The following is a 20,670-nucleotide window of genomic DNA, read 5'->3' as shown; positions in this document are numbered from 1 at the left end:
CATAGGGCGACTCGAGTTAGGCAGGCCTCCGGGCATCCTTGTTCCAGAGCTATCACGATCGCAACCCCTCCCCTTAAGGGCGCTCCAGCCCTTCCTTGTTAGTTCATCTCCCACACCTGTTCCTTGTTCCAGCCCCTTTTCAGTTCCCCCTTAAAAGCCAGACGCAGACACTAATCCGGGCTCTGCATTGGTTCCCGCATCATGCGATTCCGGGACCTGGATGCGCCTGGCTCCGTTATGGTTTTAGTTTCTGTTCCTGTTCCCATTCCCGTTTCCCCTGCCGGTCCCGACCCGGTTCTGGATTTCAATCTTCGTTCTTGGACTTTTTGCGGCGTTTTGGATTTCCCATTTGACTCATCTCTGGATCGTTTGCCTCGGCCACACCTCCCCCGACCACTAGCACTCCATGGACACGCCCCCCCGTACTCATCCCCGTATCCTTTTTTCCCTGTGTTTTCTCACTTTGCCCTGGATTGTGTCGTCTCCATAGGGTCCAGAAAGAACTCACTCTGACAAGTGCAGAGCCCGGAACAGAGTGAGCGTCGTCTGGCTTTTGTAGGGAGGCTGGAACAGGGAGTAGGTGCACAAAATCAACTAAAATGTGAACAAGCCGGAGCGCCCTTAAGGGGGAGGGATTGCAATCGTGACAAGATGTCCCATATAGCCTCCTCTAGTTCCAAACCTTTCTTGTGTTCTAACATACTTAAGTCTAAGACTCCAAAAATATTAGAAGGTGACACAAAACTGAAATTCGAATGTTCCTTGTGCTAAAAAAAGACAATGAAAGCTTTTTCACCCTAAGGGGCACCATGAGTTTTGAAAGTAAATAATAGATATATCATACAATTGCTTTTACTTTTCTGATTCAATTAACACTCATTGTACATGATACAGAAAGCATTACTGAATGTCAGTAACATTAACTATTGCAGGACAAAAATATGAACTGGACACCCCAAAAGCTAATGAATTTCTGCATTACAGTGTTAAGCACATCTTTAGTTTACATACAAATAACAGTAGCATGTACAGACTGAAGCACCCCGCGTATCTCACTCTGACACCTTCCTAATGAAAGCAGGTATCTGTCAGACAATCCTTTCCTTATTGCCGATAACAAGACTTTAATTTGTTAGAAATCTAAAAGGCTCATTCTTACTGTCAAGAAAAAAAAAGTATACCTTGCTACCTTGATGTGAGAAAAAAGGCAAGTTTCACCTGTTATCTGAAGCTCAAATGTAGGTTAAAAAGGTTGTTTTGAATAGAACCCAAGCACGTACTCTACGATCCCATCTTTTCTAGGCATTGCTGTGAACAAGTACAGATGCATGAGATGACATTCTTACTTAGCCATGTTCACTATATTAAATATGAAGAGAGAAATTCTGCATTTTAAGTGCTTTTAAATTGTTTCTGCCTGAGCTGAGATGTCCATGTGCATTCCTGTATTTTGTCATAATCAGAAAACAGAAAGTGTGTTGTTTTTATTCCTATCCAAAATAACTCTGGTGTGGCTGGATTCTAGTCATTCCAGAAATGTATCTTATAGATTTAAATCAAGCAGTGGGAGAACTCTCACATCCAAATGATTTTGAATAAGAATGTACTTTTCTTATTGGCTGGAAGGATATATAGTCTATAAAGCTAAGGTAAATGGAAGTGCTTACATAGCAAAATTCACAATTTAGCATTATTTAAAATTGAAAAGTTAAGGTGTGTCATAAATGAAATGACCACAATTCTTTTCTGTATGTACTGTACAAGAAGACTGTCTCACAAACTTCACTTCACTTATTGTACATGATACAGAAGAAAGAAAAGAAAAGACTATAACATAGAAAACTAAGAAAAGTCAGTAACTAACTTTTGCAGTACAAAATATTAACTGACCATCCCAAAAGCCACTGAATGTCTGCATTATGTTTTTAATGAAACCTTTAATTACATAAAAATAACAGTAGCATTTACAGACTGAAATGACTCCTGTTTCTTTGTCTGGTACAATACATTCCTTCCTAATGAAAGCAGACATCTGTCAGACAATCTTGTCCTAATTCCTGAAAACAATATTTTAATTTGCTCTTAAAAGATCAGAGAAATGGTTTAATCTAATTACTCCTGTTTCTAAAATTGGGCTCTCTTTAGTTATGCAATTGTAAATGCATATCAAGTCTATTTTTTAGAAAGCAACTCAATCTGACATCTCCACATTGCTTCTGTGCTACACTTTTAACGAGCACAAAAATAGAACGAATTTTGCTTGATACTGATTTGACTTGATACTTCCCTTAGAAATGCTTATGGAGTTTTCTAGTAGTAGTGCCTGCTTTTTAGGTTCATCTAAAGGTACATTTTCTTTAATATACTGTTAGCTTAGTCCAACATGCATTTCTTATAGTAGCAAAAAAGGTTCATCAGATAAATTAATGAATAGGAAAAAAATAGGATTTATAAAATCTAAATGTGAGTAAGAAACAGGAGAAGGTATCCTAAACATGGAGTATACTATGCATTAGGTAGCATGCAACTGTTTAAATTCTTTTTAAGAAAGTCCTGAAGTTCTGAAGAATATATTAAATAACAAGAGCAAGACACACCCACGTCAGTCCCTATGAGGTGTGTACTGGTTTTTCCAATGAGAATAGAAAACCTTTTCACATAGTGCCTTGCCTTATTATTTGCATTTTTTGCAAAACCTATATATATATATCATATATGGGATGTTCTACCTATAACATAAATCCTAATGCTGACCAATAAGGCTCTGCATGGCTTGGCACCTCAGTAACTGTCTGAGCTACTATCATCCTACTCCTCACATCACAACCTTCGGTCTTCTAAATCTGGTCTCCTATCTGTCCCCCAAGCCCATCTACACTCTATGGGTGACAGGGTCCTCTCCTATTATGCCCCAAAGCTCTGGAACTCTATCCCCAAGGATAGCAGAGAGTCACCTTGAACTCTTTCCAATCAAGACTCAGAACCTTCTTCTTTAGAAGGGCCTTTACTTACAGTAACTAGCTCTGTTATATTCCCTGTTCCCCTTAGCTCCTACTGTATTCTGTACCCCCATCTACTGTCTCCGCTCATTGTGCATTTTTATTGTGTATATATTGTTGCATTGTTGTAGTTCTGTAACGTGCTTTGAGAAGCCATCTTCAAGGGCACTTCCAAGGCCTTTTACTATGTCGTGTGATGGCCCATTCATATTACATCTTAAACATAACATTTAAACAAACTTGTTTTTTCCTTAAAAAATTAAAAATGTCCTTGAAGCATAATCCATTAAAACACACGACTTTTTATGTTCTACATCATGCTTACTGTATATTGTTATGGGCCAGGGGGAGTGTGTTTGCAGTTGACATCTTATTGCACTCCTCAAGGCCTTCCTCAGAAAGCCTAAAACAACAAAAGTGTTTGTCTAGCAGCAGGTGGGCTAATACACCGGTAAACACAGATGAACAAAGGGAGTTTCACATGGTTAACTCTGGTTAATTAACTTCATGGTAAATCAATTGAGCACTGAGCACAACCTAAAAACAGAGACGGGGAAACAGAAAGAAAGGGAAAACAGAAGACACAGAGGAGAAAAAACATTGCTGTCAACCTCCTCTGTCTCAAAGCTTCAGTCTCAGACCAGATTCTGAATAAGTAAACTGGTAAACTGAACTTTATTATAAATGTAAGAAATTCTGATTTCTTGTATAGTGGAATCTCTTTAGACTAAAAACATTATTTCCTAGTTTGGTGAGGCATTTTCAGAATGCGGAGATTGATTCCCATTCACTTTTGGGAATCCATGTTGTAGGAAAGGAGACTTGAGTTCCAAGTAGTATGCATTTATTATATTAGATTGCAGGTTTTTCTCTTTTTAGTCGGTTTAGGTGTCATAGTGCTGTCAGATTACAGGGGTAGAATCCTGGGTTTCTAGGACTGTGGGATGTGGGCCTCTGGAACACATTACTCTGTATACATGTTATCAACTCTGACTTATAACTCTATCACCAGAGCTGTTCAAAATGCCTCACATTTTGACTGATCTCATGCATTACAAAATATCAAAAAGAACCTTTCGCAATTTGCTCTCACCTCAATTATCTTTCTTTTGAGGGTGTTTTTTATAATGCTATTAAAGTTTCACAACAAAAAATCTTTGTAGCTCTTCATAACATTAAAATATCAAAATATGCTTCCAAGCTTAACCAAAGAAATAACACTACAATGCTGATGCATAGCTAAGTAAAATAAAAATAAAAAAATAAATAAATAAAAATGTCCAAAAAAATATCATGTAGCATTGTAAAAACGTTACTTTAAATCACACTGAAAAGATTTTTTAAGAATCCATTATTCGTACTCTAAGGCATAAAATTGTGATGTGAAACTAGGACATGGGACTGTTACTGTCATAAACGTTACTCTTTTAAGAACATAAGAACAGTTACAAATCAGAGGAGGCCATTGAACCTTTGTTTAGTAGTTAGCAATTAATTGATCCAAGGATCCCACCATTGTTATATTTCAACACCATTGTTATTGTTCTCTATGTTCTTTAGTTTTGTTCTTCAACCTCCACATAATTTCCACGTGTCCACTAGTTTGTATTTGGCTGTTCAATCTGCAAACTGGGCTGATTTTGTCAATGCATCTGACGATTTTAAATACTGGAATCCTAGCCCCTTTCAGTCTTTTTTAAGAGTAAAACAATTCATTTTTTAGCTTGTCAATAGAGGACATTCCTTTGAGTCCACAAACATACATGGTTCCTCTTCTCTGGACTGATCCCAGGGCTGCAATAACTTTGTTTATAATATGGTGAACAAAACAACACATTCCTCACATCCAGTTCCACACATTGCTTAGAAAATGAAAATAATGTGTCAACATAAACACCTAAGTCATTTTAATAAATAGCTTCTTGAAGCTCAGTGCCTCCCATCTTATTTTTATGAGTTATGTTCTTTCAACCCACAATGTAATATTCTCCTGCACTTGTCTGCATTAAACATCTTCTAGGTTTGCTCAGTCTTGAATACTGCCTATATATGTTTTTAATTTTCTTTGCTTTTCCACAATGTTTACTAATCCTTCTATTTCAGTAGGACATGCAAAGTTTACTAACTACAAAATATAGTATATATTCACCATTTATCTATACTGTTTCCTATAATGTATCCTATAATGAGCTCTAGATCCAAGAAACTGCATTACTTTGACTGTCTATTGACTACAATTTATCAATCAATGTTTAACGAGAAACTTTGTAAAAAGCTTTTATGAACTCGTAAGGATGTGAGAGTACAGTGCTAACTGTCATGCCACTATGTCATTCCACATGAGAATGTACAGGTGCAATAATTAGTTCACCTCAAATAGGTTTCACCATCATTTGTAGCAAGCCATTTCACATTAGTATAAAACAAACAATTTTAAATAACAAGAAAGGTCAAAATTGACATTCATTAAAACATGTAACGTGAGGTTGAAGACTGTGGATAGAATTTTCTGAATTTGGAGTCTTTTAAGGATAAAGCTACAAGGAAAAACAAAAACTGTTCAAAACAGGGCAGACTGTGAACATCCAAATTTGAATCTTTAATATATTAAGAATGTAATAAGTGCTAACAACACTCTACAACATTACTATACATTTGTAATTTCACACAATCCTTCATTATAACCTATGGAAACGATTGTTTTGGCAAACTGTGCTGGCTTGCTCCTCAAATGAAAATCCAGAATAAGCAATTCTCTCTGAATCAAAATCTATACAATGCTAACAAATTGGCTGTCCCTGAAATGCTTCCCTGGAGGCTGAGAGTGACTCGGCCTTCCTTTCTGATTGTTGATTTGAGGTAAGCAATCTCTTATCATCTTTCCCACAGCAGGACTACTCACCATTAGCTCTACTACTAATTGAAAAGGCACTGATATAACCATTACTCTGGTTTTCAAAGAGAAATATGGCCAATTTTTCATGTTTGAGGAAATATATTGTTGCTTCCAAACTTGTTTTTAAGAGGCTGTGACAGAAATTACAGAACATGCTTATACACACCCCCAATGAGAGAAGGCTATGTACAATACTCCACCATTCTGTGACAGAAATGTAACTAGTACTGGTTCTGCTAGTAACAAACCAGGAGCAATTTACAGTAACCAATCAAAACCTAACCTGCATGTCTTGAAGACATTGGAGGAAACCAGCGCACCTGGTCAACTTAGAACTTCTATCTATCCATTTTCTAACCAGGAAAACAATGGGCGCAAGGTCAGGTACACCCTGGACTGGACATCTTGTTGGGTAGCATGGTGGTGACTCCAGACTGTTGGCTTTGCGAGAATAACTGCTTTAAGCTACAAGGCTGTTTTGTCTTATTGTACGTATGTATATTAATGTAAAGCTTTCTATTTAGTGATTCTCTGTATTTATTTGTGAAAAGAAAATAAAGTTCTTGTTTTGTCTTATTGCTTACAAATATACTCTGATGATCTTGGCACAAGTCTAAACTACTGTTCAGTAGCTACTTATGTTTGTTGCACATTAAAATCTGAGATTTGCTTAATTCATTCAATTTGTAATTGATAAATTACTTAACACTAGCAACACAGATTCTTTTTTTAAAAGATGAAAATGTATCTAGGCCTACTTTTGTGTTACACTTCTTCATGAAATAGAAAGAGGCATACTTCAAGTTGTGCAAATTGTCCCTTTTGATAACAGTGAAGAATTATTTCCCATTTTTTTGTTCAAGACAACTGGCACAGCTGGTGAAGATCTATTTAAGTGACAAAGCTAAAATACATTTCTCACACTACAATTAACAACTTTCTTTAACATAGTATTTCTAAACAGAGTATATAAATAAGCAGTTAAATAAAATTATGAAAGACGGATGGATTTGCTTTCCAAAACCATTGAACTACACTAGTAAATTGACATTGAAATTTGAATCAATCTACATCTCAATTTTGTCGCGACTGAAAACTTATTCAAAGAAGGCAAATCTCAGGCACCTTACAGCTCTATAAAATCATTGACACAATGATGTCAATGACTCAAACTGAGCTGCAATATTTTGCAATTCGCAATTGTAGTATTAAAGTACAATGCAGTATTTTAAAACCAATATGAATTATGAAAGCATATTGACTTTTTTTGTAGAAGATGAAATGTTAAAAAAAGCAATGACCCACATCAGGAAGACTGAGCTTTGGAATGGATGCTAAAATGTTCACAAAAGTAATGGTGGAGTAGCTGTACTTTTACTTGTTATAGTTTCATTTTTTACTTTCAATGTTTTCAATACAAAGATCTCAGCCCACCCCCACTTCCTTTGACACAAACGTTTTCACAGGATTTTGTATGCTTGCTTTAGTTGTGGCTGTGTGAAATTGTAGATCATGGTAGTATACACCATGGTAGAATAAACCATTGCAACACCAGCAGCCGTATCACTCTGCAACTCACTACAGGCAACTCACTACAGGCAACCCACTGAAGCTAAGCAGGTGTGAGCCTGGTCAGTACCTGGATGAGAGACCTCCTGGGAAAAACTAAGGTTGCTGCTGGAAGAGGTGTTAGTGGGTCCACGTGAGTCCTAATGCCCCAGTATCGTGACGGGGACACTATACTGTAAACAGGCACCGTCCTTCAGATGAGATGTAAAACTGAGGTCCTGACTCTCTGTGGTCATTAAAAATCCCAGGGCGTTTCTTGAAAAGAGTAGGGGTGTAACCCTGACATCCTGGCTAAATTTCCCATTGGCCCTTACCAATCATGGCCTCCTAAAAATCCCCATCTATGAACTGGCTTAATTATAGCTTATGTGTGGTGAGCGTTCTGGCGCACTATGGCTGTCGTTGCATCATCCAGGTGGATGCTGCACATTGGTGGTGATGGAGGGGAGTCCCTATTACCTGTAAAGTACTTTGAGTGGAGTGTCCAGAAAAGTGCTATATAAGTGTAAGCAATTATTATTATTATTATAGTTGAGACAGATTAAATCCTCTTTATCAGATAACACCATCACTACAGTCTACCAAAAGCTCTGAATCGGCTGTACCTGTTTCCAAAGAGCATTGTGAGAACATCAATAGTGGCATCAAACTGTATCCTGTCTAAATGTGTTGTTGATCAGGTTTTTTTTATTTAAGCTGAAGTTTATCTGATATTTTCTCTTATTTAATTTCTTATACATTTCGGGTTTCATTAAAGCTTTTAAATGTTATTATCTGTTGCACTTCTTTATCGTGCCATCATACTGTATGTGATGCTACTGGACTATTCCAGTAAAAACAGCTTAGGGAAAGACTTGTTAAAAATAACTGGCAGGAACTGTATAGGAAAATGATCACACCCTTGCACAGTGCCTTTAATTTAGGTTTCTGGTACTTTTCACAAGTTATGTGTGATGAAAATGTATTCTTTTGATTTCCTTTTGCAGAAAAAGTCAGTATGATATGTAACAAATTAACAATTTAATTATTATAACTGAATTATACCAATTTAATTCAGTGAAATTTACACTAGGATCTGTGTTCTTTTACAGCCCAGTGTTCAATGCAGTTTCTTCAATGCACATTTAACAGCGTTTTCTTGAATTACATTTCAAAAGCTGAGAGACTAAAAAGACTAAACAATTTGAAAAATAGTAAACCTGCAAATGAAATCACAATACAAATTGTTAATCTGCTGATAACAAGGTGAAGGTATCAAGGAATTAGTGATCTAATATGCTTATCTTTGTTTATAGTCTACTTTACTCTCTATCATGTGCTAAAAATGAAAAGGCTTTTTTCATTTTTGTTATATGAAATCGAGGTTAAATACAGAAAAATATTAATGAAGAAACTGTTTTGCAATATAGAACACAAAAGAGTGCTAATGTTTTATCTTACATAAAATGTTACTGCCTTTTAATCACCAAGAAATGCATAATTTATGTAGTCAATGATTTAAAAAGGCTATAAATTCAGTACGCAATCAGGACAGAAAATGGGTTTCTGAAATGCATAAAGTAAAAAAAATGTATTCATCTTCATACCATACCATTGTATGTTTAACTAGCTGCCGCTCAACAGAATAGTGTATTTTTTTAATGTTGCTAAAATGTGAAGTCACCTTTGTTTACTGTATTTCAACATGTCCTTGTCACATTTGAGTAAAGGTTGGGTATGGGATTTTTTTAGAATGATAGCATGTAATCGAAGTCTTCGTACTAACATTATTGCGTGTCTGAGTTTGTGCCAGAGACTTCTCTGTCATTTTTAATTCAAATACCTTGAAACTGCAGAAAATATGTAATTCTATGAAAGTGGTGAAATCAACAAATTGCAGCAACTCATAAAGGGTCTATTTTTAAAGAGGAAAAGAACTGTAATATTTGTAAATGACCAACAGTGAGAAAAAGGGAGAAAAAGTCAAAATATTCAATTTTAAGGTAATAAGGTAAAATGTTGCACCCGACCGCTTTACATGCTGTTAGATATTCTCGAATAACCAGACCGACACATATCATTTAATAGCCAACAGATAAATTTCACTGGCTCCAGGGTAAAGGCATTAAGAATGATCAGATACGGTATGAACTGTCGCCATATGAATGTCCGTTCGTTTCACCCAATGACCGTTAGACTGTCTTTTAAAAGACATAGAAAACTCAATTAACCGTGCCGATAGGGTCCGTTGGTGTGTAGTACTAATGTAAGCAGAGCCAACAGATTTGTCACAAAAAAACGTTTATCTTGTGTGTTTACAAACAAGTACAGTAATTGAGTCCATTTGGTACGCAATGTGATAAAAAAGGCTAATTTACAAATATAAAAAAGGATCGTGTGTGTGACAATCGGTAATTTATATTACCTGAAGCGACCAATTACTAAAAATACTCCCACTAAGGCAAAATAAACCCCCTTAAGCGCTGAACGGCTGAGAAAAGGATGGAAGGTGCAAAATCTCCTCTCACCTCCTCTCTGACACTGTCGGCGTCTTCCTCGGGAACCGTGGGGCTGCTTTCGCTGGCTGTGGCAGCCGAGGCTGGTGGTGACATGATGGTAATAGCAATACTGAGGATGGGGCATGGACCACCTTTGTAACAAAGAGTTCGGAAAAACAGCTTTCCAAAAACCCGCCAGCAAGCATAACACACATCATCCAAGGCACCCTTGACAAAATAGATCAAAGCAAACCCATCCACGCCTTCGCCGTTCTCGCAGCATTTCTTTTAGCAATTATTATTGTTACGGTTTTAAATGTGTCTTCCAGAAAAGATGATATATATACACTATAGCCGTCTCTGTGCCTTGGGAGGGCGTTGTTAAAAAGTAGCAGTTTTAAAGATAACCCGTTAACGCGATACAAATGCTCTGGTGAGCCTCAGTATCTTTTCTCCTCCCAAGTGAAAAATATACATCACCTACAACGCTGATGAAAGAGCCAGAGCGTTTTGCAAAATGGGGAAAAAATAGTGATTCAACTATGTATCCGAAAGGTCGTTTTTCAAATAAATTAAAAGTGCAAGTTTCTAAATGCCGTTGGGAAAATACATATCAGATCCAGTTGTGTTGGTATAAAGGAGATTGTACGGTTCTAACAATCCTTAAGAATGCTTTCCAGGTGTTAACGCCGAGACAGCGTTTGGTGTCTTACACAAGAGTTTTCCTCCCTCTCTCTCTCCCTCCTCTGGGAGGGGAACGTGACCTTGTCTCTGTGCTGTGGATACTCTGCTGGCAGACTACAATGGCAGAGTACACTACGGCACCCAGTCTTGCAGGTAATCTACCACTGGACAACAAATACTAAACAGAATTACTGTAGCTAAGTGTGGCTTCATAATTTTGGGGGGGAAATTTGTGACAATGTGAACATGGAATTAAATATTATATTCAAAATGTGGTATTGCAACAGATAAATTAAATATTGTAGATTATTATTGACTACAATAAAATTGGTATTTTTACTTTGAATCACATTACAGAAAAACTAATAAAACTCGTACGAGTCTAATGCTTATTTCTTAACCTACTTCTTCAAGTAAGGCCATTTTAGTAGTGTATCTAATGGTTTTCATTTTTCCCAAACAGAACTTTCCAGAAATACATTTCTGTATTTGTGTTTTATTGCCAAAATTCGTTGAGACAGAACCTTCTGGTAATGTATCTTCTCTCTTGGAATTCTCAAACAAAACAAACTAAAATGTTACGTAATCATCAGTCATCATGCTAGTCATCGACATGACAGCACTGGTGACTTAATTCTATGTAAGCTACCTCGTAAGAATGCATCGACAGCGAATACTGATGTATATATAAGGAGTGAGCCAGTAAGTTTTACAGATTTGGGTACAGGTATGTTGTTCTTCTGGAGTTTAGCGTTCTTCCATTAAGCAACTCTGTGTTGAAAGAGAAAGTTCAGTCAAAGTGCAGAATGAAGAATATTTCTTAATTAGGATGGTAGGAATTAAGGAAGTCACACATTGAAATGAGCCACATGTCTTTTTAAAGATATAGAATTGCAAAAGATCTTTTACTTCGAAGTATAGAAAACACTTTTAAGTTGTGTTCCTTACTCTTAAATACAAAGTTCACACTTTTTGAGAAGTCTCATCTGCCTGGACATTGCAAAAAGTTGATCTGCATACAAGATCATTACAAGGATACAAAACAGCATGAATGCAATTGATCTACAAATGTACAATCAGACTTAATTTTAACAGTTCAAGTAGGTACTGTAGCTGGGTCAGCATGCATAGGCTGCAAAAGAACAAGTAAAGGTTTATTCCATGCTGAAAAGAGAAGAAAAGAAACACAACGTTTCGGCTGTGGAGCCTTCACACCTGGAGAAGATTCCACAGCCAAAACGTTGTGTTTCCTTTCTTTTCTTTTCAGCATGGAATAAACCTTTACTTGTTGTTTTAATCTTAACAGCTCATATAGTTATATAGTCCCCTAAAGCCTCAGTTTTGCTGTCCTTGGGAAGCCCTGTTTTTTGACTCACTGCGTACTGCAACAACAGAGATGGACTTTGTGATCTTTTATTACATGACACCCCATAGAAGGCAGCAGAAGCTCAGAACTGCCACTGAAAGATAGGCAGCAGACAGTACTACACAAATATGGGAAAACAGAGCCAGGGTGCCACAAGGGACAAGCCCTGGACAAAGGAACAAGGAGAAATGAGGCACGTGTAGACTGCACAAGAGACAGAGTCGCCACCAATTACCCTATATCTGAACTCCAAATATAAGTATTTATAGGAGCCAATCAAGCACTTACACCATAAGGCCCCAAAAGATCAGTCTGTGGTGTCCATGGCAACCAGTTCAGCCAAGTCCTCTGGCAACAATGCTGTTTACTTACCAGATGGTGTTACAGCATTATTCTGTATTCATTTTCTTATTGGTTTGTAACGCACCCTCTTATTAGTATTTGTTGAAGAATTTTGAAAGGGCCTTTATGTATTCCGAAGCTGTATTCATGAAGCAGTATCTCCAGGATTAAAAAAATGAGTGAAATTCATGTGTCAATTTGCTACTAGAAATAAAGACCAAATTGTAACACTGGGGAAGAACCACCAGGCCCTAGAGATTTCTTTAAAACCCTCACCCACTAACCCCCAGTTATGGAGACTGGGAACATGAAAAAAAGAAACAAGATCAGTTCTTCATCCTCCATGTTGTTTCCTACAGTAAAACCATAAGGTATACTTGCCAATACCTCTACTGCAAGTGATCCTTAAAAATATCTGAGACACTTTACTTATTCCTTTCATGTTGTATTAGATTTGTTTGAGCTCCAATGGCCATTATCCTTTCAGCCTGTCTTTTATTATTTGATCTATCGAAACCACTTTGATCACTGAGTTTCATACATATAATGTAAGCTCTTTGAATGTTTATATATTTGAATGTGACTCAGATTGTTTGAAACATTTGTTTTCTGTAGTCTTTGGATCCTGAATTTCAAAGCCATTGTCAATGTAAAAAGATATTCCTTCACCATTCTGTTTTTCCTAATAGCAGGTTCATTTCTATGAATTACTGTGTCACTTAGAAACAGGCACTAGGGAGCTGATGTGAATTTTATGCACATCCTTTTTTGTTGTTGCATCTTGCCTCTACCTGCTTTATCTCTCTTGTTTAACACAGAGCCACACTATCCTTTCTAATTTAAATGCTCCTGAACCTCCTTCTGAATTTGTGCACCAAGAGTAAGTGCACTCCCTATACTATAGATGAAGATGTTTGCTAAGCCCAGCACTTGGATTTCATAAGTGTTGAATGCTACTCTCACTGAGGCTAGATGTGCTTATCTCATAAAAGCAAATAAAATTAACAACAACCATCTTTTGATGTCGTATCTAAATTAACCAAAGCTCTCATCTGTCACCCCCTATCAATGATGCTACTACAGCCAGCTGTGATGAGTTTATGCTCTACATTCAGAAAAAAGTATTGTATATCAGAAATGAGACACCTTATGTTGACTGGCCTTCATTCGGGCATAAGTTTACTTTGACCTAATAATAATCTGCATTTGTTCCCCAAATGAAAACACATATTATGATTACTTCAATTATAGAAAGTATAGAATATCTACTTATAATTTACACCATGTTCCTATTAAATTGTTTAAGCAGTTACTTAATGATGTGCACATTATGATTCTAAGCAATAAAAATACTTTACCTTACACTAGTGTTGTAATTTTTCCATATAATTCAAGTCAACAGAATGAAGCCCACACTCAAGTAAGAGACCCCAGATAATAAATAAAGTTCTTTATAATCTGCAAATTTTAACTTTGGTTGTATCGAAGATTTTGATGATTCATTTACATGATTGGATTTCATGGACAAGAGTGTAGATAATAAACATCATTCTGGCTCAACCATTCCAAGAGGAATGATATTCTTGACATATAAATTGAACATTTTTTTACATTCTTGCTTTCCATTTAAATTTAATTTTTGTTAGTGAAGACAATTCATTTTGCCTGGGCCTTACAGTGAATGGAAAGTACAGGACAATGGAGTAGAACGATAGAGGCAAACCTTAATCTAACTGGGCAACTGTCTTAATTTAACTATGTAAAGTGCAATGAAGAATTGAAGTCATACTATAATGAATATTCTAACCCTAATCCAAGATCAGGTTGTAAAATTGCCTCGTTTTTACTGCTTAAAAGCCCCTCCAAAAAGCTTAATTCTCCAACTGGCCTAGAATGTCATCACTAGTGAGGTACTGTAGGTAGGTCCCTTTTCAGGCCATAAGGCCCATGGGGAATAGGAGGCAAGGGCCACCATTTTTCTTTGACCATCCAACACTAGAGGTAGAGGTGATGTGGTCAGCATCACACTCTGGCCGGCCTATTACCCCCAGCAGGATTAACCACCAGTAATTATTTAGAAAGCAAGCTGAGTGGACTTGGGATCTATCTGGAAGGAACTAGAGCAAACTACATCACTTGCCCCTGTCTGGGATTGAACCCAGGACCTTCAGGAGCTAAACACTCTTGCCCTCTGAGCTACCATGGCTCCCATAGATAGTCAAAGTGTAATTAAAATGGACTTTTACATTATTTTAGACTAATAAGTAAAATCCTTAGCGGAAATTGTAAAAGATTGAAGAATGCCTGAGCCACTGAGCTCCTCCACAGACTGAGGCTTCTATATCCCCTCTCTGGTTGGAACAACAGGACTTGAAAGAGCTACAGGAATGTCTGGTTGATCAAGGAGAGAAGGCAGTGTTAGCAACCCAGGGGTTACCTGTGGACCATGTCTGTCTGCAGATTATCAGGTGTCACAGTGAACTGTTCCTCTTTCCTTTCTCCATTGTTCTCCCTCTCTGTCTAGTTTTGACCTGCTCAGCTAACGTGTCTCCTGTGACTATGTGGTAATTGACGTGTGTCTAAGCACACAACTTGTCATTCAAGCTGTGACGAGTGTCACCTGCTGTACTACATGAACTACAGTACAATCCAGGAAGAGGAAAACACACACCAGGGAGAAAAAAAAACAGACAGAAGTTTTGGCCATGATAAGCAAAAATTGAAATAAGCACCCAAGTTGTGGCCCTAAACACACGCATAACATGTCGTCTATGATTATTAGTTTTGCTCCGGGTTTAGTGTTGACATTAAGCATTGTGTAATAAGAGTAATACACCTTTGGTTTTGTTTTAATAAAAGTAAATGAGAATCTGATTAAATGTGTAATATAAAGTTAAAAGGTATATCTAAATTATTTAACAAAAAACAATTCCAAGAGTAAATATCATTGTGGGAATAAGGATGAGAGAACTTGTGAGATTCAGTAGCTTGTGGAGCCTCCTGAAGCAGACTTCAACTGGACTTTTCCTGTAACTGTTTACCAGCCTCTTGTATTGAGTTTTAAGCATTGTGCATATTTGCTACAAGTGGATGACAGTTGAGGGTTTCTTTGCTTAAATTGCAAAATATTTACCCCCATTGTAAGAAAATAGGTTTATTGTCTTTGAAGTGCATTATTACATTTGTCCACAAGATGGCAATGACAGAAATGATGATTTATTGAGCACCGTTCTAACTCACCCTTTGTGTGGGTTGTAGGTGCACAGGAAAATAAGGACCTTATTCTACTAATCTAAAGCCTTTTCTTAGCTTCATAAATGTTAGTAAAATGCTTCTTAAATGACATATATTTACAAAGCTACAATTATTTGTGCTCTTATAGTGTAACCATGCTGTTTTGGAGGTCTGATTGGAGGAGCCTGTATACTACATGGGCTAAATAAAAGGAGAGACAGCACTTAAAAGCATACATTACTGCAAAATGTATTTGTGACAGGCAGCCAGCTTGAGCATTTAACTAAGGGGAGTCAGCTGTCGGTTATTTCACTCCCAGATAATTGACAAGCTGAGCTCCTCTCTATTTAAAAGCTGCTGTCACATCCACTTCAGTATCACCTAAAAAGTCTTATCCTCCCTATGTTATGTGCTCTAGTTGCACAAAACATTCCAGGATACTTAATGAGACAGGCAGTTCCTTTGTGCACATTTGTGCCTTTGTTTATTACAGTATGGACAAGAAGGACCCTGTTGGTTGTGTGTGTTTCTATCATTTTCTGGGGATTAAAGATAAAAAAAAATACAGCCACCAAATGAAAACTAAAGTCTTTTTTACACAAGAGAGGGGAATCTGAAGGAAAGCGCACAAGGGCTATGTGCTTCTTTTATCTTGTGTTACATATAAATAATTTTATATGTGCGGGATGAGAAAAATCCCTAATTCCCTGAGATAACAGTGCGTGCGCATTTAGGAGGGGGACGCAGATTTCCAGGTGATACTGAATTGGATACAACACCTGTCACATTTTTTTTACTTCATAATGACTGGATTTCTGCTCCCAACACAAAAAGCTATAACATTGAGATACAACTGTTGTTCTTAAAATCTAGGTTTTATTTTACTGTAATCATGTAAGAATGTAAGCAGAGATGCGCAAAGACCTTTTGGTGGGCAGTGACTCAAAAGGGGAGAAGGGGCACTTTCTGGGGGAGGATTTGTTACATTAGAGTATCCTGGACACAATTCAGTGCCTGCTTGTATTTCTGTGTTTCTTAATTTTACAGGTTTGGATATGACTCAAATGCATTATTAATATTATTCATATTATTACTATTATAATGTACTGGATATCTCTTGATATCCAGTACAAGGATATCTCTTGAAATTGCTCAATATACACCACCAAAAGTTTAAACATTATTTTCTACATCAACATGTAGAAGTTATAATTTTTATAACTACATCAAAGCTATAAATTGAATTCCAATAGAATTATTTATTGGCCGTGTCCTAAAAAAAAAACTTGGCAGAGATGTCCAAAAATGATAATGGAATTACTATTCATATAGCCTGTATATTTTTTGTAAATAGGCTACAGGCAGTTTTGATATTCATCAAAACTTAAGTCGTACAACATTTACCGATCTGATCATTCTTGTGAAGCAAGACTCTTCTGTTATTGAGGCGTACGTATAGTAGAATGTAGCCTAAAGAACTGGCTTTTTTGATGACCATCTACAGTACCTGTTTTTTTGCTGCTAGTTGTGACCCAGTTATGAAGCAATGTACTCCCTTTAGATGCCTCCCTAAATTCTTTCTCGGTTTATTTCTTCGAGTTCGACAGTTTGCAAACTTAGAGGAGGTGAATGAAAATAGTTTTTCTTAAACACAAAGTGCTCAATACGACACCCTTGGTGCGTTACGCCTGTACAGTCCTTCTGAAAAATCTCTGCATCTTCTCACCCTTCAAATGTTTAACACAACCTCCACAGGTGTAGTAGCCTACATTGCTTATCGCTGCCTTTTTCTCCGCTTTTTACAACAAACAGGAGGCACCTGTGCTCTGAGGAGATCAATTAGGTCCAATATTTTGTTTTCCCAATGGAAGATTCGTACTGAATACAGAAGCAGAATCATCAAGAGGCAAAACAAAATTTAATTGGTTGGACTTTTTTTCTAAAAGCAAATAAGGGCACTTGGGCCAATGGGGGCAAAGAGGCAGGGGCTTGAGCCACTGTAGCCACCCAACTCTGCACATCCCTGAATGTGAGGTTAGCAATGAGAGGATCCCACTTGGCCTATCTAGCATTTTTCTTTTCTAGGAAGCAAGTGATCTCATCTATCATCCTTGTCTTTTGAGGGTCTCTTCCATATAGTTTTTAAAGAATTTAGAGAATAGGTTAACAAAACAAAACCATGGCTGAGATGCTTGATTCAGATCCCATGCAGTTAAAAAAATAAGTCTTATTTCCATGGTTTTCATGTGTGTCCTCTGGTTCTTATTTAACTGCTCACTCTGAAGGAGGCCCTTGGGTTGACACTGTCGATGCCAATGTTAATTTTAAATGCATGAATCAGGTCCCCTCACGGTCTTCTCTGTTCAGGACTAAAAATATTCGGTTCTTTCAGCCTCTCACTATATGACATTCCTGTAAGCTATGGAATGTGTCTGGTTGAACTTCTCTGTACTGATCCTAGAGCAACAACATTTTTTGTAACAATGTGAAACCCATCCATTATCAGAAATCTGTTTATTCCTGTTAGTGCTGTTAAGGCTGTGGAGCCTTTTTTGAAAGATGGGACTATAACAGGGACAAGATGCCAGTCCATTGCAGGAAACACAGACAAGGACACAAGCACAATTTAGAGCCACCAAATAAATTAGCAAGCATGTTCTTTGGAATGTTGGAAGAAACTGAAACCATATGAACATGGGAAGAATTTGCAAAATCTACAAAGAAAGTGCACCAGTCCAGATTCAATCCCAGGACCTAAGAGCTACGTGGCAATCCTGTTTGAATTTCCTTAGACATTGACAGGGCATCCACCTGAGCCAAAAGCAACTCTTGGAACATCATTTTATCTCTTCCAGCCATGTCTACACTGAGCTTTCTGTCTGCATCCTTTCACACGGATCACCTTGATTCAAATTCTCCTACCTGAGAACAACAGAAGCCAAAATTGTCCTTTAACTGGGTCAACACCTTCCCCCGAGCTCTCAATGAACAATTCATTTCTTTCTTAATCTCTCCCACACTTCTCCAAGAACTCTCCTCTAATAATTCCATTTCTGTGTACCAGATTCAAATTTCTGTGGACTGTCTTTCTCATATCCTCCTTAAAATTCTCACAAAGTCTTTTATTTTCTTTGTCCTCATAGTTCTGCTCTCTCCTACATTCCTCACACTGAAGAAGGCTTTCTTTTTACTTTTCAGCATGATGTTAACCTCTACTTTTTCTCTACTTTTCTATCACAGCTGATACTCTGATAGGTCTCTCCTCTTCAGTGTCATAATTTTGCAATTAGTTACTTCTGCAATGCAATTTCTAATTCACCTATTTGACTAGTTAACTGTATCAGAATATAAAGCATTAATATAAATTAGGAAAAGAGGCCCTACTGAAATACAGATTCCTATTTTACTCTGCTGCTTACGTTTTGTACTCTCTTTATTTATTAATTAATTCTCAATCCAAAAACATGCATGACCTTGGCTCCCTACAGCCTTTAATTTATGCAGATCAATGCAGAACTTTATACGTCCTCATCTTGAGGCATTGTGTTAAGTTCTTTCTTAACTCCTTAACTCCTGACTGAAGTATTGAGTCAATGTGCTAAACATTTCTGTTTTGTCTAACATTTTAACTTTTTATTTATAGACCATTGTTATCTCCTGGATCCTATGCTTCATACTTCACTTCTGTTTTTCTGACATATTGAGGAAAACTTTTAGTATTTATTTATCCTGTACTCTCTTGGCCTTTCTAATATTTTTTATCTTATTGAGTGTTTTTTTTCATTTAGTTCTTCTCAGAAATCTTCTCATACTATATTTGGTTGATATTTTAAATGAATCTATGAACACTGCAAATGTTCCTTAATTATTTCTGTGTTCGCAAGTTGCATTCAGGCTATACCAATGACTGTACACTGCAGTTTCCTTCTTCAACATTTTTGAGCAATGTTTTTGTTTTCTTTTACAATGGGAAGTTAATGATACCATTTGCTGTATAGCTGTTGTATGTGTACATATGTGTGTATGTACACAAATATGTATGTGTACAAAATGTGTATCTATACAAATCATCTCTAGCTAATTTTCTCCCAATCCAATGAACAACAGAACTGTTTTCACATAAGTACATTTATACTGTATATCACTTATTTTGCCTTGAACTTAAATCATCGTCAAGGCATGAATTGGTGCTGGATATGGTTCTTCCATCCTGACAATGGTTGTACAGCAGGTAAGCTATTTATTTACCTGGATGTTTTTGTTCAAAATGTGTGAAAAATATATTGCATTCATTCCACAAAGTAAAACCACCAGTAGCATTTATGAATCAACATTTTGACTTTTGAAGAATGTCATTAACTTGAATTGTAAGAGAAGGTGTATTTTTTTCAGGTGAGTCGTTGCGCTGTACTCTGTCTGCTGATTTTCATTTTACCTGAGTTCTCAATCTCCACCGCTGATTCATGATTTCATTGATCTGCTTGCTGGGTGTTTATATAACTTGTTTGTTCAGTCAGTCCTAAAGTATGTGTCAGACATAACTCTACTTCAAGGGTACAGTTTTCAGCAACTTCAGCATTTAGAACTGTACACAGCCCCCCTTCAAATTCATTGTCATTACGTTTGACTAAATAGCTCTTACTAATTGATCAATTGATGATGAATAGACACATGATAATGACACACACCCAGCTTCCCACCCATTTTTCTTCTGATTTTTCTTCTGCAGATGGTCAGTTATTTAAATTTTCAAATGAGGCCAGTTTAAAAAAACACTAATTAATAGCACAGGGTTAATCTCAAATAAAAATCCTATCCAAATTTACAAATAGGCCCAAAATAGAAAACAGAACTGAATTAGCCCCTAATTAAGACATTTTCTGGAGCAAAAAACAAGTTACATCGTTCCATTGTTTCCATTGTGGGAACCACTGTCCTGGGGGTAATCATTGCATTTAAATGGCATTGTGTGTTAAGAGTTAAACTGCCTTTAGCAGACGAGTGTCAGTGAACTTCTACTTAAGATTGCACTGAAACCATAGAAAACCAATATGTTTGGAGGATAAACTACATTTCTAAAGCATTTTTCCACCATGCTCAGTG

The sequence above is a fragment of the Atractosteus spatula genome, chromosome 2 (genome assembly GCF_055471065.1).
Source record: "Atractosteus spatula isolate fAtrSpa1 chromosome 2, fAtrSpa1.hap1, whole genome shotgun sequence".
Classification (NCBI taxonomy): Eukaryota; Metazoa; Chordata; class Actinopteri; order Semionotiformes; family Lepisosteidae; genus Atractosteus; species Atractosteus spatula.
The sequence above is the reverse complement of the archived record's forward strand: the minus strand, read 5'-3'. Positions refer to the sequence as shown.